Source organism: Coregonus lavaretus (genome assembly GCF_964263955.1).
Source record: "Coregonus lavaretus genome assembly, contig: HAP1_SCAFFOLD_5997, whole genome shotgun sequence".
NCBI classification, from domain to species: Eukaryota; Metazoa; Chordata; class Actinopteri; order Salmoniformes; family Salmonidae; genus Coregonus; species Coregonus lavaretus.
The window spans coordinates 1-26,796 of NW_028163025.1; the positions used below are offsets into that span (position 1 = coordinate 1).

At 46.8% G+C, this 26,796-nt stretch overlaps 1 pseudogene across 1 annotated transcript; it reads left to right on the forward strand.

Annotated features, from left to right (window-relative positions):
• Window positions 1-5,521: 5,521 nt before the first annotated feature.
• On the forward strand, window positions 5,522-17,566 carry LOC311118577 (DNA-binding protein SATB1-like; annotated as a pseudogene). Its single transcript has 11 exons — window positions 5,522-5,756; window positions 5,932-6,117; window positions 6,285-6,411; window positions 7,723-7,846; window positions 9,257-9,368; window positions 9,512-10,059; window positions 12,861-13,070; window positions 13,155-13,226; window positions 13,417-13,581; window positions 15,850-16,029; window positions 16,704-17,566. The product of its transcript is annotated as a DNA-binding protein SATB1-like (transcript).
• Window positions 17,567-26,796: the final 9,230 nt, after the last annotated feature.

The following is a 26,796-nucleotide window of genomic DNA, read 5'->3' on the forward strand; positions in this document are numbered from 1 at the left end:
TTTTAATATGCTACCCCTCATATCCAGCCTATTCATTAGAAACAACATAACTTCCGAAGTCAAGCTCATAATTTCCCCTACTTCAACGGCTTCACATCATTTTAGAGAAAAGATATGCCTACAATAGGGATACATTGTAGAGTATTGCTTATGGAAGTGGGTCGAAAATAATTTGAACAACACAGACAGGAGAAAAGTTGATAAGCAGCACGTCACATCCAAAGCGTTTCCATGGAGAGTTATTACATCCCGGAGATAAAAACAAACCATGCATATAACAGCGCACGGCAGAAAATAATAAACACATTTATGCGTGATTGTCACATTTAATACACTTAGGCTACCGGAGCGTAGTGGTGAATTAATTACACCATATGTTAATGCAGCTGCCTCTGTTTATGGGCTATAGGCCTACGTGCTTGCGCGTGCGTGATTCATCTTAATTAGAACTTGGAAAATTGTCTAAAGAAATGATTCCACAATGATCCTTTATTTCTTGGCAGATAGGCTATATATCCATCATATCGTGCAGTGTGTCTGGTAAAATACAGTTATTTTGTACAAACTAAACCAACTCTGTAAGAGTGGAGACGTGTAGGTCTCATTCTGTGTTCATTCAAGTTCTCATAAACAAACAAACACGGGGAGATATAGTTGCATTCCACATGCTCACAGTTGCATTTGGTTTACATAGGCTACCTATTAGTTCTCTATAAACGTGTAGCGTAATAACGCGCAGAGAAACTCGGTTGCCCGTAGATCCATGGGTAGAGAGAGGGAGGTATGGAGCGCGTGCGCATGTTTGTCCGCGCGTGTTTGTTGCAACAGCCAACTGAAGAAGAGATAGTTGCTTCACACCGTTGAGACAGACTGATGACACTCACCGTGTATTGTTCGCTTCACCCGTTTCTCTATGGAATCCCATTAGCCTACCAGCTGGTCTGTATCGTAATCCCGGGAACAGTGTCTGTCACTGTGGGTGCTTTGACTGAGATTCCGGTTAGACCACCTATAGGCCTATAGACTCGTTTTATTCCGTTGAAGAGGTCCGAAAAACGCAGCCAGCAACAGACGACGGGGCATGTTGCTACGCAGCTGATATCGACACAATAAATCGATAAATAGTGTGAAGGAGAAAGTGAGATGTTGTTCACTCACTGACACAGAAATCAACACAAGGAACTGTACTCTTTTACTAACAGCATCTCGGAGTCTCAAGAGACAGGAAACCAGCGGCGGATGTCAGGTTTGTCTGATTTAGCCTATTCGATTAAAAAACAACGTTTTTTGTTGATGTACCGGTACCTGAGATACATTTGATTGAGATTCGGGAGGTTTTGTTGTTGTTGTTGAAATTCACAATTAGTCAATAATGGACGACGCGCAATAATTACGTTTGCCTCTAAAACTTTCCCCACCGTGAGTGTGACAGGGCGATTTGTTGAGCACTTTTCCTTGGTTTACATTCCCCATTTTGCAGGTTATACTATATAATTCCTTCCATTTACTCATCTGCTTGCATGAGCCTCCCCTATCAAGGTGTTTTGGTACTTCTCTTATGCACTATGTTTTTCTGCCAACTTACTATACAGTCAACTCTATCCTGACCTCTATCCATATTGACAATAGTGGTAGGTGGATAGTTTGTCCAGATCTGCAATAGGTTAACTAGCAATCATACCACACATAAAATCATTCAAATCTGTACCAATTTTCAATATAAATCCACAAGCACATAGAGGAATAGCTGATGCGTCATTGCACATGAAAGAACTGTCAAGACATAAGACACGCAGCTCAAAAAGGTCTCCTAATTATATTTTTTATGCCATATAAATTACATTTACTGTATAACGGATTCCCCTATTCACATTTCTCAAAATAGTAAAAAATTAAATAGTGATTAATTTAATTCATATGAAAATATTATTTTGAACTAATTGAATGATGTGCTTCGCCATTGTAGCAGTTGGGGTTCGGTTACTTAAATCGCGGTGAATCGAATCATGGGAATCAAAATAATCATTTTTGAATCACAAACAGTAAAATGTTTTTTTTTGCTATAGCCTTCCTTTCGAAAACTCATTTTGTAGATACTTTAAGTTGGTTTGGACATTGCAACAATAGATGCTAGTAGTCAGCCTGAAGTAAAAACTTCTAAAGGTAAGATATATAGCCTATCAGCTCTATAAAATCTGTGATGCATGCTGACACAGTCATTTTCAATGTTTTTCCCCAAACACCTTCCCAACAGTGGAGGTTCCTCAGAGGAGGAAGGGGAGGACAATCCTCCTCAGTAAATGTCATAAAAATAAAAATAGTGAAACATTAAAAAAGTTATCCTTTTTAGATAAAACTATACTAAATATATTCACATGTCAATTGATTAAAACACTGCTTTGCAATAAAGGTCTACAGTAGCCTCAGCAGCACTCTGTAGGGTACACCATGGTGTAGCCAGAGGACAGCTAATGTAGCTTCTGTCCTCCTCTGGGTACATTGACTTCAATACAAAACCTAGGAGGCTCATGGTTCTCAACCCCTTCTATAGACTTACACAGTAATTATGACAACTTCTGGAGGACGTCCTCCAACCTATCAGAGCTCTTGCAGCATGAACTGACATGTTGTCCACCCAATCAAAGGATCAGATAATTAATCTAGTACTGAAAGCAAAAGCTACAGCTAGCTAGCACTGCAGTGCATAAAATGTGGTGAGTAGTTGACTCAGAGAGAAAGACAACAGTTGAAAAGTTTTGAACAAATACATTTCTTAAAAAATTAAGGAGAAGCGAGAGAGAGAGTTGGCTAGCTATATTTGGTTGTATTTTTTCAAACTTTTACTTAGCTAGCAAATAAAGCTAGCTAGTTTAGCCTACTCAAACACCCGGGATGCTATGTTAGCTAGCTGGCTAGGGCTAAGCTTTTGGTTTTATTAATGTATTGCCACCGGGGCCCGCCGTTGTAACTGCTTAACTGCTTTCTGACTGTACACTGTACTGCATGACTGTACTGACCCATGGGCGGCGCACAATTGGTCCAGCGTTGTCCAAGGTAGGGGAGGGTTTGGCCGGCAGGGATGTGGGTTTGTTTCCCACGGGGGGCCAGTATGAAAAAAAAACACAAAAAAAACCAACATGTATGCATTCACTAACTGTAAGTTGCTCTGGATAAGAGCGTCTGCTAAATGACCTAAATGTAAATGTAAAATGTACCGGGTTTACTAACGCGTTAGGTCTAGTAGTTCTAGTTGACTATGACATGACAACAATGTAGGCTGTGTGTAGAGGTTAGCGGTCATGATATGGTTTGGCTTGGAAAGGTTTTTTCGCCTGGTCACAGACAGCTGATGTGTTGTGCACTGAAGTCCACAAGCGAAAGGAAAAGGTGAGAGCGCATAGATAGTTGCGAGAAGGAATTCTGCAGTATATACAATGAGCAAAGTGATCATGCTGTTTGTATGTGGCTGCTATGAAAGGGAACTGTTTGCATGTGATTAGGGGTGTAGTCATTCCAACAATTCTGTTGAAAAACGTTTCTTAAATGGAAGCAAACGGATCGAAACGGGGATAAACATACCTGAGTGTGTCCAATAGGAACTCTCATTTGCAACTGTTGGACTAATGATTACACCCTAGATCAGCTAGATGCAGGCAAGAGTGTGAAAGGCTTTATTGAATGTCTCACTCACTGTCTGTCACCTTGATTACTAAAAATTCTCTAGACCTGTGCACCTACGTTGTAAACTTTCATTCATAGGCTAGGTTGTAGCAACCTCATGATGGGTACAGGGACAATTATCCTGTAGTAGCCTAAACCTATCGATGTTACATTGAACTGGGTGAATGGAATATGAATGACAGTCATCCAATATGCTGTAATAGAAATAAGGCAATGCTCATAAAAACCAAAATAATTCTCCCTCATCTTAAAAGGCGCTCAAAGTCAGTGATGAAGCGCTCAAAGTTGGTCATCGGTATGTTGCGTTGCTTATTGGTTGTGTGTGGTGCATTGGCACAGAAACCTGTTGGTGGAAAATTTGTTGCATATATTTGATATAAATATAGCATCAAAATCTGATTTCCACCTAGCTGAAAATTGTCTGCAGCCGGCTCTGATCGTAGTGTAATGGGACAGGCAGGGAGAGTGAGCTCGTCCGTGGTGCTCGGCGGACCCTCAACCTTCTGGCCAGCAGCTTGTGTGGCATCAACTGTGCCACAAAACCATGCAGAAGTGGGCAAGTCGATATCCACGTTTATAAACACAGGGTTGCTACAGTTATTGTTATTTGTGGTGGTAGTCATTATTTTCTAGTTAATGTTATGAGCGGGGAGGGTGGGCAATTTTTTTTTACAGTTCAAGGGGATGGTCATGCGAAAATATTTGTAACGTTGGGGATTTTTTTTTTTTTCAATGACATCCCCCCAGTAAATTTTTTGAACAGTCCCTAATGTTCTCAAATGAACTCAAGGACTCTCTTTCCCCCTATCGCCCCCATCTCTCTCTCTCTCTCTCTCTCTCTCTCTCTCTCTCTCTCTCTCTCTCTCTCTCTCTCTCTCTCTCTCTCTCTCTCTCTCTCTCTCTCTCTCTCTCTCTCTCTCTCTCTCTCTCTCTCTCTCTCTCTCTCTCTCTCTCTCTCTCTCTCTCTCTCTCTCTCTCTCTCTCTCTCTCTCTCTCTCTCTCTCTCTCTCTCTCTCTCTCTCTCTCTCTCTCTCTCTCTCTCTCTCTCTCTCTCTCTCTCTCTCTCTCAATTCAATTCAATTCAATTCAATTTCAATTTCAATTTAAGGGCTTTATTGGCATGGGAAACGTGTGTTAACATTGCCAAAGCAAGTGAAGTAGATAGTAAACAAAAGTGAAATAAACAATAAATATTAACAGTAAACATTACACTCAGAAGTTTCAAAAGAATAAAGACATTTCAAATGTCATATTATGTATATATACAGTGTTGTAACAATGTGCAAATAGTTAAAGTACAAATGGGAAAATAAATAAACATAAATATGGGTTGTATTTACAATGGTGTTTGTTCTTCACTGGTTGCCCTTTTCTTGTGGCAACAGGTCACAAATCTTGCAGCTGTGATGGCACACTGTGGTTTTTCACCCAGTAGATAAGGGAGTTTATCAAAATTGGGTTTGTTTTCGAATTCTTTGTGGATCGCTGTAATCTGAGGGAAATATGTGTCTCTAATATGGTCATACATTTGTCAGGAGGTTAGGAAGTGCAGCTCAGTTTCCACCTCATTTTGTGGGCAGTGTGCACATAGCCTGTCTTCTCTTGAGAGCCAGGTCTGCCTACGGCGGCCTTTCTCAATAGCAAGGCTATGCTCACTGAGTCTGTACATAGTCAAAGCTTTCCTTAAGTTTGGGTCAGTCACAGTGGTCAAGTATTCTGCCACTGTGTACTCTCTGTTTAGGGCCAAATAGCATTCTAGTTTGCTCTGTTTTTTTGTTTGTTCTTTCCAATGTGTCTCTCTCTCTCTCTCTCAGGTGCGTACGGGCTGGGTGTTAGTGTGATGGACCCCCAACAGTGTGATGGCGGCCATGTGTCAGAGGGCTGTGACTCACCTGGTAATGGGGATTCCTGGCCCCCACCTGCCAAACTGTCCCGCCTGGAGCTGAACGCTGGCGAGGGACCCCCAGGGCCACACCAGGGCAGGACGAGACAAGGGAGCCCAGGGGCCAGAGCCCCCACCCTGGCCCCCAAACCCATGACACACGCAACACAACCCAAGAACTGGCATAAGAGAGGTAGGACTGAAAAGAAGAGGGGAGGAGATGAGAAAGGGAGGAATGGGTGAATAGAGGAGAGAGAGTGTGCATTCATTGCAAGGGTTGGCAACTTTTACCTATTAATTTCTCATGCCCTCTGCTTCTATCTGAATGCTGTGATGTGATTGGCTGTGCTGTGTGTCCGTCATAACAGGGAGCCTGCTGCCTGTGCTGTGTGTGGTAGAGCACAGAGAGAGCCCGGTCTCGGCAGTGGAGGCTGAGAGGCGAGAGGAGCATGCAGAGTTTGTACTGGTTAGGAGAGACCTGCTGTTTAACCAGCTGATAGAGATGGTTCTACTGGCCCTGGGCTACTCTCACAGCTCAGCAGCACAGGCAAAAGGTACACTACACACACACACACACACACACACACACACACACACACACACACACACCTGCTCTTCCTCCAGTGTCATTGTTTGTAACAATGTGTGTGTCTGTGTCTGTCTGTGTCTGTCTGTCTGTGTGTGTGTGTGTGTGTGTGTCTGTGTGTCTGTGTGTCTATAGGTTTGATCCAGGTGGGTAGGTGGAACCCTGTCCCTCTGTCCTGTGTGACTGATGCTCCTGATGCCACTGTGGCTGACATGCTGCAGGACCTCTACCATGTCACCACCCTCAAGATCCAGCTCACCAGGTACACCAGAATCTCTTGTGGACAGACATACGTAACATAAATTGTATTTTAACGTCTGTCAACAGACTATAGGATGCGACGTCTAACGAGGAACTTCACTGTTTATTAGGATGAATCACAATTTGGCGGCGTTCTGCATCTTTAGAATTCCGGAAGGGAATGGGACATTTGGTCGATAGACATGAGACTTGCCGAGAGAAGGGGGGTGGAGCAACCAAAGAGGTTCTGGCACTTGCACCAGTTTCGTATGTGTTGTGTGAAGTAATGAACTAATCACTACCACCAGGAGACATAGGCACATACACATAGGAACACACACACACACACACACACACACACACAGGCACATACACTCTTAGAAAAAAAGGTGGTACAGTGCATTCAGAAAGTATTCATACACCTTGACTTGTTCCACATTGTGTTGTGTTACAGCCTGAATTCAAAATGGATGAAATTGTTTTTTTTCTCACCCATCTACACACAGTACCCCATAATGCCAAAGTGGAAATATGTTTTTTTTTTAAATATTTGCACATTTATTGAAAATGAAATACAGAAATATCTCATTGACATAAGTATTCACACCCCTGAATCAATACTTTGTAGAAGCACCTTTGGCGGTGATTACAGCTGTGGGTCTTTTTGGGTAAGTCTCTAAGAGCTTTCCATACCTGGATTGTGCAACATTTGCCCATTATTCTTTTCAAAATTGTTCTTGCTCTAGCAAATGGTTGTTTTTTAGGTCTTGCCATAGATTTTCCAGAAGATTTAAGTCAAAACTGTAATTCGGACACTCAGGAACGTTCATTGACTTCTTGGGAAGCAACTCCAGTGTAGATTTGGCCTTGTGTTTTAGGTTATTGTCCTGCTGAAAGGTGAATGAATCTCCCAGTGTCTAGTGGAAAACAGACTGAACCAGGTTTTCCTCTAGGATTCTGTCTGTGTTTAGCTCCATTCCGTTTCTTTTTCATCCTAAAAAACTCCCTAGACCTAACGATTACAATCATACACATAACATGATGCAGCCACCTCTATGCTTGAAAATATGGAGAGTGGTACTCAGTAATGTCTTGTATTGGATTTCAGACAGCATATTTATTCATTTTTCAATGTACTTCTCTTCCACCCACTCTTCTTCTATCTCTCCATTTGTCTCTCTCTCCCCCTCTCCCTCTCCATTCACCCCTCTATCTTTCCCCCTATCGCCCCCATCTAACCCTCACTCCCCCCTCTCTCTCTCTCTCTATCTTCCTCTCCTCCTCTCTCTCTCTCTTTCTCTATCCCACCCGCCCCCTCTCCTTCTCTCTCCAGTTGTCCCAGGTTGGAGGAACTCCCTCCAGCACAGTGGAGTCACTCTACAGTGAGAAACGCCCTGAAGGAGCTACTGAGAGACATGAACCAGAGCTCACTGGCCAAAGAGTGCCCTCTGTCCCAGGTACACACACACACAGGCATGAACACGTACGCCCGTACACACACACCTGTTCGTGACAACACTCTCCGAGGGTGTCTTAGGTGGAATAGGATATGCAAATTACATTTCAATTTCTCACCACACACTTGTACATGTGTGAACCAGGACAAATATAAGCACCCCCTATTTGACCTTTTTTAGCTTTGACATGTACACACAACTCTCACACACACACCTATTGAGATGGGTAGTCTACATTGCTGAGAGATATAAGGTAAAGATGTTTATCTTTTAAAGAGCTATGCTGCTTTTTGAGACATACAGCTCTGCTGGCATATACTGTCCCACTGTATCCCTCTGCTACCATCTCTCTCTCTCACTCTTCCTAGTCAATCTCTCGCTTTCCCTGTCTGTGTGTGTATCTCACACTGTTGCAAGCCCAGGCTTTAGCTCAGTGGGCTAAACCAGTCTTGTAACATGCAGTCAGGGGACCTGAGTTTGATCCCAGTCGACCTCACTCACACACACGCACGCACACACACACACACACACACACACACACACATACACACATTATGGTGAAGGAACAAAGCGTAGAGGCACCTGCTGTAGAAGAACAGATGGATGTGTCTTGTGAATATTTATAACAATCAAAATAGTCTGTCTGTTATTCACCCTGAGGGCTGCAACTACAGCCTCGGTCTAATAAACAGACATTTCTCTCTTTTCATATTCTCTCTCTCTCTTTATGTACATGTTTATGTGTTGTCCCATCCCCCTCTCTCCCTCTCTCTCTCTCTCTCTCCCTCTCTCCCCCTCTCTCTCCCTCTGGAGCAGATTAGAATACATATGAAGATAGAAGGTGTAATCAGATGTAAAGATGGCACAGGATTGTCTTGGGAGAAAACCCTGTGTGTGTGATCTGTTATTACTTTCGGCTTCAGTTCCTTAAACGACAGATTGCACTTAGTTGAGGCGACACACACACACACACACACACACACACACACACACTCATCTGTCTTTATTACAGAGTTTACCTGGGGGTGTGTTTTAATAACACAGATCTGAGTTCATTATTATCACACGTTCTGTGTTCAGCTGAGACTCATAACAGATGCTGAGAGAAAAATGGAGACTGGTAAAATGAGAGACAGAACGATGATTTAAAATGAGAATCGTTACCTCTTTGTCTCTCTTTTTAATACTGTTGTATATTTCATTTTTTATATTCTGACTTCAAATGGAAGTATTACACAGTTCCTCTGCTCTGTTAGGAAGAGGAGAATAGACTGTCCCCCAGGCTAGCGTATATAACATGTTCTTGTATTATTACTGTATTATGCATTGATCTGATGATTGTGGATCAGTATTCATAATGCTTTTCCCTGCCACTGTTATGACTTTTTGTATTTTGTCCCCGTCTCTTAGAGTATGATCTCCTCCATTGTGAACAGCACCTACTATGCAAATGTCTCGGCCACCAAGTGCCACGAGTTTGGCCGCTGGTATAAGCACTTCAGGAAGACCAAAGGCATCATGGGTAAGACTACAGGAGGGCTTAAAAGGGTAGTTCACCTATAGTCATCATCAGTGCTAATGTTGGCAAATAGTAGGTGTGGTTTTTTATACTAACTCCGCTCTCTTCCTCCATCCCTCTATTTCTTACTCTCTTCCTCACTTCAGAGATTGATAGCTTCTCTGACCAATCTCAACCGGGCTCCACCCATCTGACCTTTACTCATCAACCAATCCCAGGCAGCACAGCCGAACAGGCCGACTCCTCGCCCCTCCTCTTCCCTCACGGGGGAGCCGCCCACATTTCTGTCCGTGGCTGTCTGGCCCCAAGTCTCTGCCCCCCAGGGCTGGTGACCGCCCCCCTCAGCCCCCAGCTAGTCACCCCCCAACAGATAGTCATGGCCCAGTTCCTCAACCAGCAGTATGCAGTTAGCCGTATGCTAGCCCAGCAGAGCCTGTCTGTATCTGTCTCCACCTCCCCCCAGCAGTTCCTCAACCACCCCCCTGTGGGGAGGCCTCCCCCCTCCCTGGCCCTAGCCAAGGCCCCCGACCCCCAGCCCCAGGCTGGACCACCAGGACCCGGGTCTGGGTCCCAGAGCCAGGTGTGTGGACCATCAGACATCTCATGTGAGATCTACCAGTGGGTGAGAGAGGAGCTGAAGAGAGCAGGTATCTCCCAGGCTGTGTTCGCCCGCGTGGCCTTTAACAGGACCCAGGTATGGGACAGACAGGGACAGGGGGGTACTGGATGTATGGGACTGTGCTGTAAACTAGGGGTTAGGGATTCATGAGTGGTGGGAGAGAAGGAGGGGTTGATGTCATGATGTGTGTGCGCGTGTGCGTGGTGATTAGCTCTTGGCATGTCCTTTTGCCGCATGTGTGTGTGTGTGTGTGTGTGTGTGTGTGTGTGTGTGTGTTTGTCCCAGCTCTTCTCTGCAGTAGGAACTCATGCCAGCGGTGGAGCAGCTGCTGGGCCAGCTAATCACACTCCCTCAGAGAGTCTCTACCTCTCCCTCTAATCACACTCCCTCAGAGAGTCTCTACCTCTCCCTCTAATCACACTCCCTCAGAGAGTCTCTCCCTCTAATCACACTCCCTCAGAGAGTCTCTACCTATAATCACACTCCCTCAGAGAGTCTCTACCACTCCCTCTAATCACACTCCCTCAGAGTCTCTACCTCTCCCTCTAATCACACTCCCTCAGAGTCTCTACCTCTCCCTCTAATCACACTCCCTCAGAGTCTCTACCTCTCCCTCTAATCACACTCCCTCAGAGAGTCTCTACCACTCCCTCTAATCACACTCCCTCAGAGAGTCTCTACCTCTCCCTCTAATCACACTCCCTCAGAGTCTCTACCTCTCCCTCTAATCACACTCTCTCAGAGAGTCTCTACCTCTCCCTCTAATCACACTCCCTCAGAGTCTCTACCTCTCCCTCTAATCACACTCCCTCAGAGAGTATCTACCTATAATCACACTCCCTCAGAGAGTCTCTACCACTCCCTCTAATCACACTCCCTCAGAGAGTCTCTACCTCTCCCTCTAATCACACTCCCCCAGAGAGTCTCTATCTCTACCTATAATCACACTCCCCCAGAGAGTCTCTACCTCTCCCTCTAATCACACTCCCCCAGAGAGTCTCTACCTCTCCCTCTAATCACACTCCCTCAGAGTCTCTACCTCTCCCTCTAATCACACTCCCCCAGAGAGTCTCTACCTATAATCACACTCCCTCAGAGTCTCTACCTCTACCTATAATCACACTCCCTCAGAGAGTCTCTACCTCTCCCTCTAATCACACTCCCCCAGAGAGTCTCTACCTCTCCCTCTAATCACACTCCCTCAGAGTCTCTACCTCTCCCTCTAATCACACTCCCCCAGAGAGTCTCTACCTATAATCACACTCCCTCAGAGTCTCTACCTCTACCTATAATCACACTCCCTCAGAGAGTCTCTACCTCTCCCTCTAATCACACTCCCCCAGAGAGTCTCTACCTCTCCCTCTAATCACACTCCCCCAGAGAGTCTCTACCTCTCCCTCTAATCACACTCCCTCAGAGTCTCTACCTCTCTAATCACACTCCCCCAGAGAGTCCACCTCTCCCTATAATCACACTCCCTCAGTCTCTACCTCTCTAATCACACTCCCCCAGAGAGTTTCTACCCCTACCTCTCTAATCACACTCCCTCAGAGTCTCCACCTCTCCCTCTAATCACACTCCCTCAGAGTCTCCACCTCTCCCTCTAATCACACTCCCCCAGAGAGTCCACCTCTCCCTATAATCACACTCCCTCAGTCTCTACCTCTCTAATCACACTCCCTCAGAGAGTCTCTACCCCTACCTCTCTAACCACACTCCCTCAGATAGTCTCTGCCTCTCTAATCACACACCCCCAGAGTCTCTACCTCTCCAATTTTTCCATCCCTCGATTCACTCCATTACTCTTTCTCTCTCTCAATCTCTTGATCACTCTCTGTCCATCTCTCTCTATCTTCCTCTCTTTTTATATTTCCTACTCTATTTCATGCTCTCTCTGTATCCATTTTGTGTCTCCATGTGACTGGTCTATCCCTAGTTTTCTTGTTCGATTTTCATCTCTCCCCCTCTCCCCATTTGATACCTCTCTCTCCTTTCTGTCTGCCTCCCTCCCCCTCTCTCCTTCTGTCTGTCCTGTGCTCCTGCAGTTAGAAGGCACTCACATGAATAGTTTCTAGAGAGACCTAAACCACTGTTATTATTACCATCATTATCACCAGCATCATCATGGGTGTCATTATAATTATCAAAGGCTGTCATAATAGCCTCCCGCCCTTGCATTCCTCGGTCGCCGTGACAACGGGGCTCTGCAGCCAGGTAAAAGGGGGTGTGGCGGGGTAGGAATGTCTCACCTGGGCATGGTGCCAAGGGGTAGAGTGAGCGGGGCTTGGCGTGTGAGGACCCAATTGGAGTGTAAAGGCTTAATTGCTGGTGTGTGTGTGTATGTGTGTGGGGAGGGAGGGATGAGCCCCCATCTTACAGAAGCGTTTCTGACTGCTGTAAGAGCAGGAGCAGACAGATAATAACTTAATAAGGGACTCATCAGTTTAATAGCAGAGCTTTAGAAGGTGTCTGGAGCTGGCTGTGTTTACTCTTTGAAGAGAAAAATACAACCTGTGAAGACGTGTGCTGTCTAAATGGCCCTCAGACAGTTTTGTTTTAGTACGAAACTTGTTAATAATGTATATTTATCAGAAATGATCTGTCTGAGTGTCTCTTGACCTGGTCAACGTTACAGGGCTGGTACACTGGACGTGTAACTTGCCACGCATAGATGCTTCCATTCATTTAAATCAGTGGTCTTCAACGTTCTCTTCGGGAGGAACCCTGGCCCAGGTTAATACAGTGATTTATGTGTTTTGCGACGCCCCCGGTGTATCCCCTCTTAGGATGTATGTACCTGATAGTGGGTAACATAGTCATTCTATTTCTATGGTGTGTATCTTGTCTTAATGTGTCTTTCTATGTCTGTGTGTCAGGGCCTGCTGTCTGAGATCCTGCGTAAGGAGGAGGATCCTAAAAGTGCGTCTCAGTCTCTCCTGGTCAACCTGCGGTCCATGCAGAGTTTCCTCCAGCTAACTGAGGGCGTCCGAGACCGCATCTACCAGGAGGAGAGAGAGAGGAGTCTGACCGTGTCGACCACTATCAACCATTCACCCAACAACACTACCCCACCACGCCCCACACAGGTCAGACAGACATAGAAGGGCGTGTGTGTGTTGAAGTTATATCTTGTTCATGCCAGTCTAAGATATATTCCTCTGATGTTTCAGACCAGAAAGGAAGAGGGAAACTTTGTCAAGGCTGAAGATTGGCACTCCCGGGTTTCCATAGGCATCCCTATAGTAAGGATAATCCCGTCCCTCTCTCTCTCTCCCCCTTGCTCTCTCTAACCTCTCTCTCTCTTTCTCTAACCCCCCCCCCCCTTTAACCTCCCTTTCGCTCCACCTACTTTCTCTCTCTCTCTAACCCCCCCTACCCCTCTCTCTAACCCCTCTCTCCCCCTCTCTGTCTCCCCCTCTGTCCCCCCTGCAGGCGAGGCTGTCCCCAGTAGCAATAGCAGTAATAAACAGAGGGGTGAAGAGCGAGGGATGTGTTCTAAATATCAACAGTTCTATCTATGAGGAGATCCAACAGGAGATGAAGAGAGCCAAGGTGTCTCAGGCCATGTTCGCCAAGATGGCCGCCTCCAAGAGTCAGGTACTCACGCACACACACACGAACACACACACAAACACAAAAAAGAGAGGGTATGGTACTCACTGACTGGAGGGATGCCTATGGAAGCAATCCCATACATTTTTTTATTTTTTTAACATAGTTCCCCTCCTCCCTCTTGGACTGAGAGGGAAACGTATATTTCAGACTGATATTAGCAAATGCGTAACACACACACACACTCCCACAAGTACCTTTATCAGATTTTGTATGTGTGTGAATTTATGATACCATCTGTACACAGAGCCACATTGGGCAGTAACTGGCTGTGTAGAAAAGGCCAGATTATTTACACACATGCACACACAGGAATGCAGACACACAAACATACACACAAACACACACATGCGTGCCAACACACATAAACACTGGTGGTTTTATTGTGCTTGTTTTCAAGGCAGAACCATAAGCTTGTTATTGCCTTTTGTTTTGGGGATCATTTCCCTCCTCAGTGGAATGGAGGGATTTCATCTGTTGAGCTCTCTTTCTCTCTGCCTCTCTGTCTCTCTGTCTCTCGTTCTCTCTGTCTCTCGTTCTCTCTCTCTCTTTCTCTCTGCCTCTCTTTCAATCTACCCCTCTTGCTCTCTGTCCCTCTCTTTCCATATACCACTCTTTCCATCTATCCATCCATCCATCTCTCTCTCGCTCTCTCGCTCTCTCTCGCTCTCTCTCTCCTGTCCAGTATAAAGTACTACAGTGGGGATCAGGTTGTTCTGCTCTGTAAAGGTCATGTTGAGGTCAATGCCATTACACTGACAGGTGGTACTCTACCCCTGCTGGGCTGCTGTTTAATCTCTTTTGGTTTCCCCCCTCTCTCCCTCTCAAACTCCACCTCGCTTTCCCTCTCTCTCCCTCTGCCTCTTTCTCTCTCTCAAACCCCACCTTCCCTCTCTCTCCCTCTCTCCCCTCCCTCTCTCTTTCTCTTCCCCTCTTTCTCCTCCTCTCTCTCATACTATCCTCTCAGCTCACGTTAGTGTAGGTCTGTTTGGCAGGCAGCACCATGTTGGAGCTGTGTAATGTATCTGCTCACTGCATCTGGATGGCTTTTTGTGCTAGTGCTGGACTACGGCCAGGTGTGTGTGTACCACAGTAATCGTGTAGAGGACAAGAGCCTGGCCCTGCTGCTACTTTCCCTCTCTGTCTCCTCCCCCTTTCCAGCTCTTAATAGAGACAAGGGTTCTGCTATGAGTTTGAACTGTAGTTCCTTTATATAAAGCATTAATAACACTGTTGTTTTCTACTCATGAAAAGCACAGAATATCTGTTTTAGTATATTTACTAAAGATAGTATACTGTATTTTAGTATCTTACTTGACGGGGCTGTAGTGGAGCGGGTCGATAGCTTCAAGTTTCTCGGTGTCAACATCACTAAGGATCTATCATGGTGCAAACACACCAACACAGTCGTGAAGAGCGCACGACAATCTTCTTCCCCCTTAAGAGGCTGAAAAGATTTGGCATGGACCCTCAGATTCTCAAAAAGTTCTACAGCTGCACCATCGAGAGCATCTTGACTGGCTGCATCACCGCTTGGTATGGCAACTGCTTGGCATCCGACCGCAAGGCGCTACAGAGAGTAGTGCGTACGGCCTAGTACATCACTGGGGCCAAGCTTCCTGCCATCCAGGACCTCTATACCAGGCGGTGTCAGAGGAAGGCCCTACAAATTGTCAAAGACTCCAGCCACCCAAGTCATAGACTGTTCTCTCTGCTACCGCACGGCAAGCGGTACCGATGCACCAAGTCTGAAACCACAGGACCCTGAACAGCTTCTACCCCCAAGCCATAAGACTGCTAAATAGTTAGTTAAATAATTAACCAAATAGCTACCCGAAATATCGGTATTGAACCTGTTTGCACTAACTTTTTTGACTCATCAAATACGCTGCTGCTACTGTTTACTATCTGTCCCTTTATTCCTAGTTATATGTACATATCTACCTCAATGACCTCGTACCCCTGCACATCGACTCGGTACTGGTACCCCTTGTATATAACCACGTTATTGTTACTCATTGTGTATCTATTATTACTTGTATTATTACGTGTTTTACTTTTATATTATTTCTCTATTTAATTCTCTCTGCATTGTTGGGAAGGGCCCGTAAGTAAGCGTTTCACTGTTAGTCCACACCTGTTGTTTACGAAGCATGTGACGAATAACATTTTATTTTATTGAATGGGTTCTGAAAAGGTTCCTTTTCTATGGGTTCTCTGACTGGGTTCTGATATGTGTGTTGTGTTGTGCAGGGCTGGCTGTGTGAGCTGCTGCGCTGGAAGGAGGATCCGTCCCCGGAGAACCGGACCCTGTGGGAGAACCTATGTATGATCAGGCGCTTCCTGAGTCTGGCCCAGACGGAACGAGATGCCATCTACGAACAGGAGAGCAACGCTCTGCAGCATCACTGTACAGACAGACTCACACAGCTAGTCAACGACAACACACTGGTCAGTCTACTCTGTATAGCCTGTACATATGTAGGATCTTAATTTGATCACTCTGTTGTTGCTGAGAATTTTCCTGCGCCGCAGCAAATGCAAATGAGTTTTCTGATTTACATACATTCACTGAAAACCTGCACTAACACACGGTCATATTAACATTATTGCACTTTTCATGTAGCCTAATTTTTGCCAGCTAATAGCCTAACATCCAGATCAAGCAACATTATGGACTAAACATTAAAATCCTGTTGCTGCAGGATTGTTTTGCTATGACAATGCTGGTCAAATTAAGATCCTACATCTGTACATACACACACTCATACAGTCATACACAGTCAATACAAACACAAAAAGAACTTTGTACAGACAGACTCACACAGCTAGTCAACGACAACACACAGGTCCGTCTACCGTGTATAGCCTACACACACACGTACACGGATGGAAGTGCGCACACACAACACAAACACATAATTCTACTCCGTAAATGTACATGCATTACACATGCATATGTACATAATTGAATGCAGAGTTGTGTAGCTGTTTGACGATAGTGTTCATACGTCTAGTTTGGTACTTGACCCTCTCCTCCTATAACACGGCCTATCATCAGCTCCCGTTGGTTTGTTTATAACTTCACTTCCATCTGTCTCCACCAGCTCCAACACCACTCCCCGTTGCCACAGCAACACCATCAACGACTCCTGACCCCTCTGTCCCAGCAGCCCTTGCAGCCCCAGGCGGGGCCTCGCCTGCCTCCACGGCAACCGTCCACAGCATCACCAGCCGAGACTGAGGGGGGTGGGGGCCAACTGAGGACCTGGTTGGGGGGTAGTAAGGATGATGGGAAGGGAGAGGACATTACTGGCCGGGGCAGTAGGAGTAGGGCTGGGGGTAGTAATGACAAGGAGGGGGGTGAGGGAGGTTGGTCGGGGGCCAGACAGAGTAACGGGGAGGGCGTTGGTGGGTGTAATGGTGAGGGGGGGGAGGGGTTGCGGGTGTCCCGGGAGGCGCAGGGGATCCTGCAGAGCTTCATCCAGGAAGTGGGTCTGAACCCAGACGAGGAGGCTGTCCACACCCTGTCAGCTCAGCTGGGCCTGCCCAAACACACCATCCTCAGCTTCTTCCACTGCCACCCCCACAGCTACACTCACCAGTACCATAGACAGGACTACAGTGAGATCCACCACAACCAACTTCCCAGCCACAGGGAAAATCACAACCAACACCACAAGGATCAGGACCTGCTCTTCTGTATTGGAGCAGGCCCAACCCAGCCTGAGAGAACTGCAGGGGAGAGGGAGGAGGGAGGAACCATAGATCCCGCTGGACAGATAGAGGGAGAGGAGGAGGAGGACATGGAGGGGGGAGAGGAAATAGAGGGGAGGGGGGGAAGACACCATTTTGAAAGAGTTGGATGTGAGCACTCATACTAACGCCATCGTCACCCTAAAGGAGGAGGAGCAACATGACTAACCAATCACAGCCTGAGACTACCCAACCACATGACTCTCATGAATAGCATGGCCCCACCCACTAGTTGTCCCCTCAAACCCAACGAGAAGACATCAATTTGATAGACAATTTGATAGTAATGATGTGGTATAATACAGTGAGGGAAAAAAGTATTTGATCCCCTGCTGATTTTGTACGTTTGCCCACTGACAAAGAAATGATCAGTCTATAATTTTAATGGTAGGTTTATTTGAACAGTGAGAGACAGAATAATAACAAAGAAATCCAGAAAAACGCATGTCAAAAATGTTATGAATTGATTTGCATTTTAACGAGGAAAATAAGTATTTGACCCCCTCTCAATCAGAAAGATTTCTGGCTCCCAGGTGTCTTTTTATACAGGTAACGAGCTGAGATTAGGAACACACTCTTAAAGGGAGTCTCCCTCGGCCTGGGGCTCCATGCAAGATCTCACCTCGTGGAGTTGCAATGATCGTGAGGAATCAGCCCAGAACTACACGGGAGGATCTTGTCAATGATCTCAAGGCAGCTGGGACCATAGTCACCAATAAAACAATTGGTAACACACCACGCCGTGAAGGACTGAAATCCTGCAGCGCCCGCAAGGTCCCCCTGCTCAAGAAAGCACATATACATGCCCGTCTGAAGTTTGCCAATGAACATCTGAATGATTCAGAGGAGAACTGCGTGAAAGTGTTGTGGTCAGATGAGACCAAAATGGAGCTCTTTGGTATCAACTCAACTTGCTGTGTTTGGAGGAAAATGAATGCTGCCTATGACCCCAAGAACACCATCCCCACCGTCAAACATGGAGGTGGAAACATTATGCTTTGGGGGTGTTTTTCTGCTAAGGGGACAGGACAACTTCACCGCATCAAAGGGACGATGGACGGGGCCATGTACCGTCAAATCTTGGGTGAGAACCTCCTTCCCTCAGCATGACAATGACCCAAAACACACGGCCAAGGCAACAAAGGAGTGGCTCAAGAAGAAGCACTTTAAGGTCCTGGAGTGTCAGTCTCCAGACCTTAATCCCATAGAAACTCTGTGGAGGGAGCTGAAGGTTCGAGTTGCCAAACGTCAGCCTCGAAATCTTAATGACTTGGAGAAGATCTGCAAAGAGGAGTGGGACAAAATCCCTCCTGAGATGTGTGCAAACCTGGTGGCCAACTACAAGAAACGTCTGACCTCTGTGATTGCCAACAAGGGTTTTGCCACCAAGTACTAAGTAATGTTTTGCAGAGGCGTCAAATACTTATTTCCCTCATTAAAATGCAAATCAATTTATAACATTTTTTACATGTGTTTTTCTGGATTTTTTTGTTGTTATTCTGTCTCTCACTGTTCAAATAAACCTATCATTAAAATTATAGACTGATCATTTCTTTGTCAGTGGGCAAACGTACAAAATCAGCAGGGAATCAAATACTTTTTTCCCTCACTAGGTGTTTCCCTTATTTGTAATGAAATATTGAAATAAAGGACTGTCTTTGTGAAAATAAATGACATTATGTAGTACACAATGTATTTTAACTGTTGAGGATCCCATTTTAAAGACATTATGCCAACAAATGCCTTGTAGTATGTGGCACTACCCACCTGTTTCTATGGCTAGACTGTCCTCTCTGGATTTTGATGATACTGAAATGTGAATATTGATCAGGATCAACTGGTCAGCTGTGTTGTTTGTTTTGATTTCTTTCTCTGTTACAAAACTCTGACAACTATCCTTTCTTATAGCGTTCTGTCATAATGTCCACTTTTAGGTGTCTCTGACTGACGGTAAAATCAATTGTCTTAAGGTATTTTATGGTCAACAATCAAATTATTTGAGTGGTTCTCTCAAATTGTGTATGCAAATTATTTCACTCATGCAAATGAATACTTCAGCTGGTCAACTGTAGAAGAAAAGGCTAATATGCAAATGATATGTGTGTGTGTGTGTGTATAACTGCCTCATGTCTTTCTTTGATTTAACCTTCCATCTTTGTAAAAATGTAGTATTTGTTTTAAAATAGTTAATGCCATTGATTTATGAGTAACTTGATTGAAGTGGTTGTTTTGAACATGTTTCATCATTTATCTGTTCAGAAATGCAATGAATGCGGATGGTAATTCATGTCGTATTTAAACCTGTGATTTATGATTTGCTTAGTCACACATTAAACACATTAAATGGAGCTGCTGTTGATTTGGTTGGTTTTTCTGTGGTATCTATGGTTACAAATCTTATTTGAAATCTATGTTGGCTTTTCCTAGACAGACTAAGATGGGTAGGTAGACATCTTGTTTCTGACATGTTCACACCTGCTCAGTTATTATTCCCTTGAAAATAAATTAACTATTTAATCAATGACATTAATTGAGTTGTTTTGATTATAAGTCAATCTTGTCATTTCACAATGTAACATGGGGAAATGCGTTGTTGGCTATCGCTCTTATGTTGTATAGCACAGGAGGCTGGTGGCACCTTAATTGGGGAGGACGGGCTCCTGGCAATGACTGGCGCGGAATTAGTGGAATGGTAACAAATACATCAAACACATGGTTTCCAAGTGTTTGATGCCATTCCATTTGCTTCGTTCCGGCCATTATTATGAGCCATTCTTCCCTCAGCAGCCTCCTGTGTTGTATAGGTAAATTACTTTTCACACGTACGCATGACACATTAGTTAACTATGAACTCCAAGATCATGAGAGTGTCTGTTTGTAGCTACGAAAGTTATCCATTATCATCTTATAAAACGTTTTTTATCAGGCACATGCTTGGATGCACATGTTTGTGTTTTTTTAATTTACGGAAAGCCAGGGGCACACTCCAACACTCAAGACATAATTTACAAACGAAGCGTGTGTGTTTAGTGAGTCCGCCAGATCAGAGGCAGTAGGGATGACCAGGGATTTTCTCTTGATAATTGTGTGAATTGGACCCTTTTCCTGTCCTGCTAAGCATTCAAAATGTAATGAGTACTTTTGGGTGTCAGGGAAAATGTATGGAGTAAAAAGTAAATTATTTTCTTCAGGAATGTAGTGAAGTAAAAGTAAAAGTTGTCAAAAATATAAATAGTAAAGTAAAGCACAGATACCCCAAAAAACTACTTCAGTAGTACTTTAAAGTATTTTTACTTAGGTACTTTACACCACTGCAAACACTCATGCATAAACACACACCCACATGGTCACATGCACAGATAATCAGAGTTAATTATCAGACACGTTTTACTATTGAAAACAAATTAACATTTATTGTATCCAAATGAAGACCGACCTACCCTGCAAACAATAATGAGTCGTTAGGACGTCTCCGGGACGTCACGAAATGGTCGCTTAAAGTCGTCAGGACGTTGTGTCATGGTCCCCTGGATGTTTCGTCTAGATCCCGGTTTGTCCCAGGGATGTCACCTGATGGTCGCAAAGAAACGTTCTCCCAACAACAACAAGTTTTACCCAGGGCACACACACCCTAGTTTAATTACACATCACCCCTTGTTACTGTTGCCAAGCCCATCAAGGCCCTGATTGGTGAGCCACTGATCCAGTCACAGCTCTTTGTCTTTTGTCAATGCTAGGGACACCCACACACAGTGTTTCCAATTTACATATTTGACATACATGATTACATTGTGTATGTTTATTCATACAGTAATTATTATTTAACATGTCTTCACCTGGGATTTGAACTCACAACCTCTTTCTGATATGGCACCATGTCTGTATCAATGAGTGATTTCACCTGTAGGCCTATTCCTACAATTTGCACTTCAAAGTAAAGCTCAGCTCTGTTAAAAATACACAAATACACACAATTCCTGGAAGCTGAAAATGTCCGAGTTCTTATATGGCCTGCATACTCACCAGACATGTCACCCATTGAGCAAGTTTGGGATGCTCTGGATCGATGTGTACGACAGCGTGTTCCAGTTCCCACCAATATCCAGCAACTTCGCACAGCCATTGAATTGGAGTGGGACAACATTCCACAGGCCACAATCAACAGCCTGATCAACTCTATGCGAAGGAGATTTGCCGCGCTGCATGAGGCAAATGGTGGTCACACCAGATACTGACTGGTTTTCTGATCCACGCCCCTACCTTTTTTTTAAGGTATCTGCGACCAACAAATGCATATCTCTATTCCCAGTCATGTGAAATCCATAGACTAGGGCCTAATTTATTTATTTCAATTGACTGATTTCCTTATATGAACTGTAACTCAGTAAAATCTTTTAAATTGTTGCATGTTGCGTTTATATTTTTGTTTAGTGCATTATATGTAATGAATGTGTAGCGGACTTCTAAAATTCTACAGTGACATCCTTGGAATTTACAGGGAACTACACAAACATCCCCCAGAGAACGTTCCCTTGGGACATTACGCAACGTTCTTAGAATATTCTCAGAACGTCAGTGGGATAACATCACGCCAAAACCCTTAAGATACCTAATGGGCAGGGGGTAGAAGAGGTGTCTGGGTCCCCGTCGCTGGCGGGCAGGCTGTGGGGCAGGGGGTAGAGGAGGTGTCTGGGTGGCAGCCAGGCTGTGGGGCAGGGGGTAGAGGAGGTGTCTGGGTCCCCATTGCTGGCGGCCAGGCTGTGGGGCAGGGGGTAGAGGAGGTGTCTGGGTGGCAGCCAGGCTGTGGGGCAGGGGGTAGAGGAGGTGTCTGGGTGGCGACCAGGCTGACAGTGTTGTTTGGAAGGAGAGACAAAGAGGAAGGAGCAATAATAGTTTTTCTGTGTTTGTACGTACCTGTGTGTATGTGTATGCATGTGTGTGTTTGTGTTGATGCATCTGAAGTACGTTAATCTACTGCATATGCACTGTTGGTAATACACCCCCTCTCTTAATTCAGGTTTATTCACAGCACCAGAGATACTTCTTCACTTTCTACAGCCATGCACGGGATGGACGGAAAATGGTGTGTGCTTCGTTCAGAAATTGACAAAGAGTGGTCACTGCTATGGATCATTCCAGTAGTGAGGACATTGCTGACACAGTGGTGAATGGAGCTAATCTTCAGCTGAATAGGGGAGATCAAGTGTACGTAAGTCTTGAGGCCAACACACACATCTATGATGATTCACAACGCATAAGTACATTTAGTGGCTTCCTGCTTTTTATTGTGCGAGTCCCTTTATAATTCAAGTTCGTTTGGTTACCTAGAGTATATGAAAGTGTCGGAATTTCCTTTTATTTTCTATGCATGTCATGTGTGTGTTTGTTGTATTGTCACGGTTTCGGCCGAGGCTGCCTCTCTCCCTTGTTCGGGCAGGCTTCGGCGTTCGTTGTCTCCGGAATACTAGCTGCCACCGTTGTATGTTTCATGTTCGTTTGCTTTTGTCTGTTTTGTTGTGACACCTGTTCTCGTTTAGCCTAATTAGTGTCCTATAAGTTTCTCGTTGTGTTTGTCTAGTGTTGTGTGTTATTGATTTTGGTCTGTCGTGTGTTGGGCTTATTTTCGCCCTTTCGCTCGGTTGAGCTTTCCTCCACTGCGTTGGAGCGTTACGCACCTGTTAGTGCGCTTTTTGCTTATTCGCCTTCGTGCGTATTTTTGCCTTCGGGCAAGTGTTGTCATTTTTCCTGTTTGGAGATTAACTAAAGTTGTTTGGACTATCCTTCGGTGTTCTGCGTTTGATTCCACCACTACACCCACCTACAGCACGCGTGACAGAATAACACACCAATAATGGAATCAGCAGGAGCCGCAGCAGCCCAGACGACGCTGGAGGACCAGGTCCGGGAACAACGGGACCAGATCCTGCAGATGGGGACCGCACTGCAGGAGGTGATCACCACCATCCGAGGCTGGGGAACGCCTCCACCGCCACCCTCCCTGCCAGCACCATCGGCCAGTCCGCCCATTCCCGCACCGGAACCCCGAGGAGTCCGACTCTCGCTCCCGAGGGCCTACGATGGAACCGCGGCCGGGTGTCAGGGATTCCTTCTCCAGGTGGAGCTGTACCTGGCCACCGTGCACCCGGCGCCCTCGGGACATGAGAGCGTGTCCGCCCTGATCTCCTGCCTTTCCGGGAAGGCATTGGAATGGGCCAACGCGGAGTGGAGGAGGATCGACGCGGACACCATCACGTACGACGAGTTCTCCCGCCGCTTCAGGGCGGTGTTTGACCATCCCCCGGAGGGGAAAGCGGCGGGGGAGCGTCTGGTCTTCCTCCGGCAGGGGAGGAGGAGTGCCCAAGAGTTCGCCCTCGAATTCCGTACTCTAGCGGCAGATGCAGGGTGGAATGATCGGGCTCTCGTCGATCACTACAGATGTAGTCTACGAGAGGACGTCCGTCGGGAGCTGGCTTGTAGGGACACCAGCCTCTCGTTCGACCAGTTGGTCGACATGTCCATCAGGCTGGATAACCTACTAGCTACCCGCGGACGTCCCGAGGGGGGTCCGTCCATTTCACCCTCCAGCGCCTCCGAGCCGTGTCCCATGGAGCTCGGGGGCGCTGGCGCTAGAGAGAGGAGGGGTCGGCTTACTAGGGGGTCCATCCCCTGCACCAACTGTGGTCGGGGAGGACACACCGCGGCTAGGTGCTGGGGATGGCCTCCTAGGGGAGAGGACGACAGGTCCCGCACTGGGGATTCCTTCCAGGTGAGTAGGCGCCCCACTCACCCAGAGCTCTCTGTTGCACATTTCTGTATACCTGTGAGTTTTCCACAGGTAGCACCTCATTCCCAGCATAAGGCGCTGGTAGATTCAGGCGCGGCTGGGAATTTTGTTGATAATAAGTTTTGTTTAGCCTTAGGGATTCCCCTTCTTCCTGTTGATGTCCCTTTCCCCGTTCATGCCCTAGATAGCCGTCCGTTGGGTGCGGGCTTGATCAGGGAGGTCACTGCGCCACTTAGGATGTGTGCGCAGGGGGGTCATCAGGAGATGATTCAGCTATTTCTGATTGACTCTCCTGCGTATCCGGTGGTGCTGGGCATGCCCTGGTTGAGTACCCATAACCCATTTATTTCGTGGCAGGAGAGGGCTCTGATGGAGTGGTCTGCCCAGTGTGTGGGTCGATGTTTGGGCGTTTCCGTAGGGGCTACCTCGGTGGAGAGGCCAAACCAGGTGCCCGCATTGCACGTTCCCCCTGAGTATGGGGATTTGGCCATCGCGTTTAGTAAGTCGAGGGCGACGCGGTTGCCGCCCCATAGGCAGGGAGATTGTGCGATAGACCTCCAGGCAGGAGCTGCGCTCCCACGGAGCCATGTGTATCCTCTGTCTCAGGAGGAGAAGAAAGCTATGGAGACTTACATAGACGAATCTCTGAGACAAGGATACATACGGCCTTCCACTTCCCCTGCGTCCTCGAGTTTCTTTTTTGTGAAGAAGAAGGATGGGGGTTTACGCCCGTGCATCGATTACCGTGGTCTCAATCAGATCACGGTGAAGTACAGTTATCCACTCCCGCTGATTGCGACCATGACTGAGTCCTTGCATGGGGCGCGTTTCTTCACTAAATTAGATCTCAGGAGCGCGTACAACTTGGTGCGCATCAGGGAGGGCGATGAATGGAAGACAGCCTTTAGTACCACCTCGGGCCATTACGAGTATCTTGTCATGCCATACGGGTTGATGAACGCTCCGTCAGTTTTCCAATCATTCGTGGATGAGATCTTCAGGGACATGCAGGGGCAGGGGGTTGTTGTGTACATAGATGACATTCTCGTGTACTCGCCTACCCGTGTCGAGCATGTGGCCCTGGTGCGCAGAGTGTTGCGGAGGCTGGTGGAGCACGACCTGTATGTTAAGGCAGAGAAGTGTCTGTTTTTCCAGGAGTCGGTCTCCTTTTTGGGGTATCAGTTGTCTGCGTCAGGGGTGAAGATGGAGGTAGACCGGGTGTCAGCCGTGCGTAATTGGCAAACACCAACCACTGTGAAGGAGGTGCAGCAGTTTTTGGGGTTTGCGAATTACTACCGGAGGTTTATCCGGGGTTTTGGACAGGTGGCAGCTCCCATCACGTCTCTCTTGAAGGGGGGTCCGGTGCGTCTGCAGTGGTCTGCCGAGGCGGACAGGGCGTTTGGGAGGCTGAAGGACCTGTTTACCTCGGCTCCAGTGCTGGCACATCCGGATCCCTCTTTACCATTTCAGGTAGAGGTGGACGCGTCTGAGGCCGGTATAGGAGCCGTGCTTTCACAACGGTCAGGCGCGCCACCTAAACTCCGCCCCTGTGCTTTTTATTCCAAGAAGCTCAGTCCGGCGGAGCGAAACTATGACGTAGGGGACAGGGAGCTGTTAGCCGTGGTACAGGCCCTAAAGGTGTGGAGGCACTGGCTTGAGGGGGCTCAACACCCTTTCCTCATTTTGACGGACCACCGTAACCTGGAGTACATCCGGGCAGCGAGGAGGCTAAACCCTCGGCAGGCTAGATGGAATATGTTTTTGACCCGGTTTACATTTAAGATCACGTACATCCCTGGGTCACAGAACGGTAAGGCAGATGCGCTGTCTCGGCGGTATGACACGGAGGAGAGGTCCGTGGAGCCCACTCCCATACTGCCGGAGTCGTGTCTGGTGGCACCGGTGGTGTGGGAGGTCGATGCTGAGCTCGAGCGGGCGTTACGCACCGACCCTAGTCCACCACAGTGCCCGGAGGGTCGGAAGTACGTTCCGCTCGAGGTTCGGGATCGATTGATCTATTGGGCTCACACGTCACCCTCCTCTGGACACCCGGGTATCGGCCGGACAGTGCACTGTCTTAGTGCCAAGTACTGGTGGCCCACGTTGGCAAGGGATGTGAGGGTTTATGTTTCCTCCTGCTCGGTGTGCGCCCAGTGTAAGGCGCCTAGACATCTGCCTAGGGGTAAGTTACTACCCCTGCCCGTTCCACAACGACCATGGTCCCACCTCTCGGTGGATTTCCTTACTGACCTTCCTCCTTCACAGGGGAATACCACTATACTGGTCGTTGTGGACCGGTTTTCTAAGGCCTGTCGTTTGCTCCCCATGCCGGGCCTTCCTACCGCCCTGCAAACTGCCGAAGCCCTATTCACCCATGTGTTCCGGCACTACGGGGTACCCGAGGATATTGTGTCTGATCGAGGTCCCCAATTTACCTCCAGAGTCTGGAGGGCCTTTATGGAGCGGTTGGGGGTCTCGGTGAGCCTCACCTCGGGTTACCACCCGGAGAGTAATGGGCAGGTGGAACGTGTGAACCAGGATGTGGGTAGGTTTCTTAGAACATACTGCCAGGACCGGCCGGAGGAGTGGGCAAGGTACGTTCCCTGGGCCGAAATGGCACAGAATTCCCTACGCCATTCCTCCACTAACCTAACCCCTTT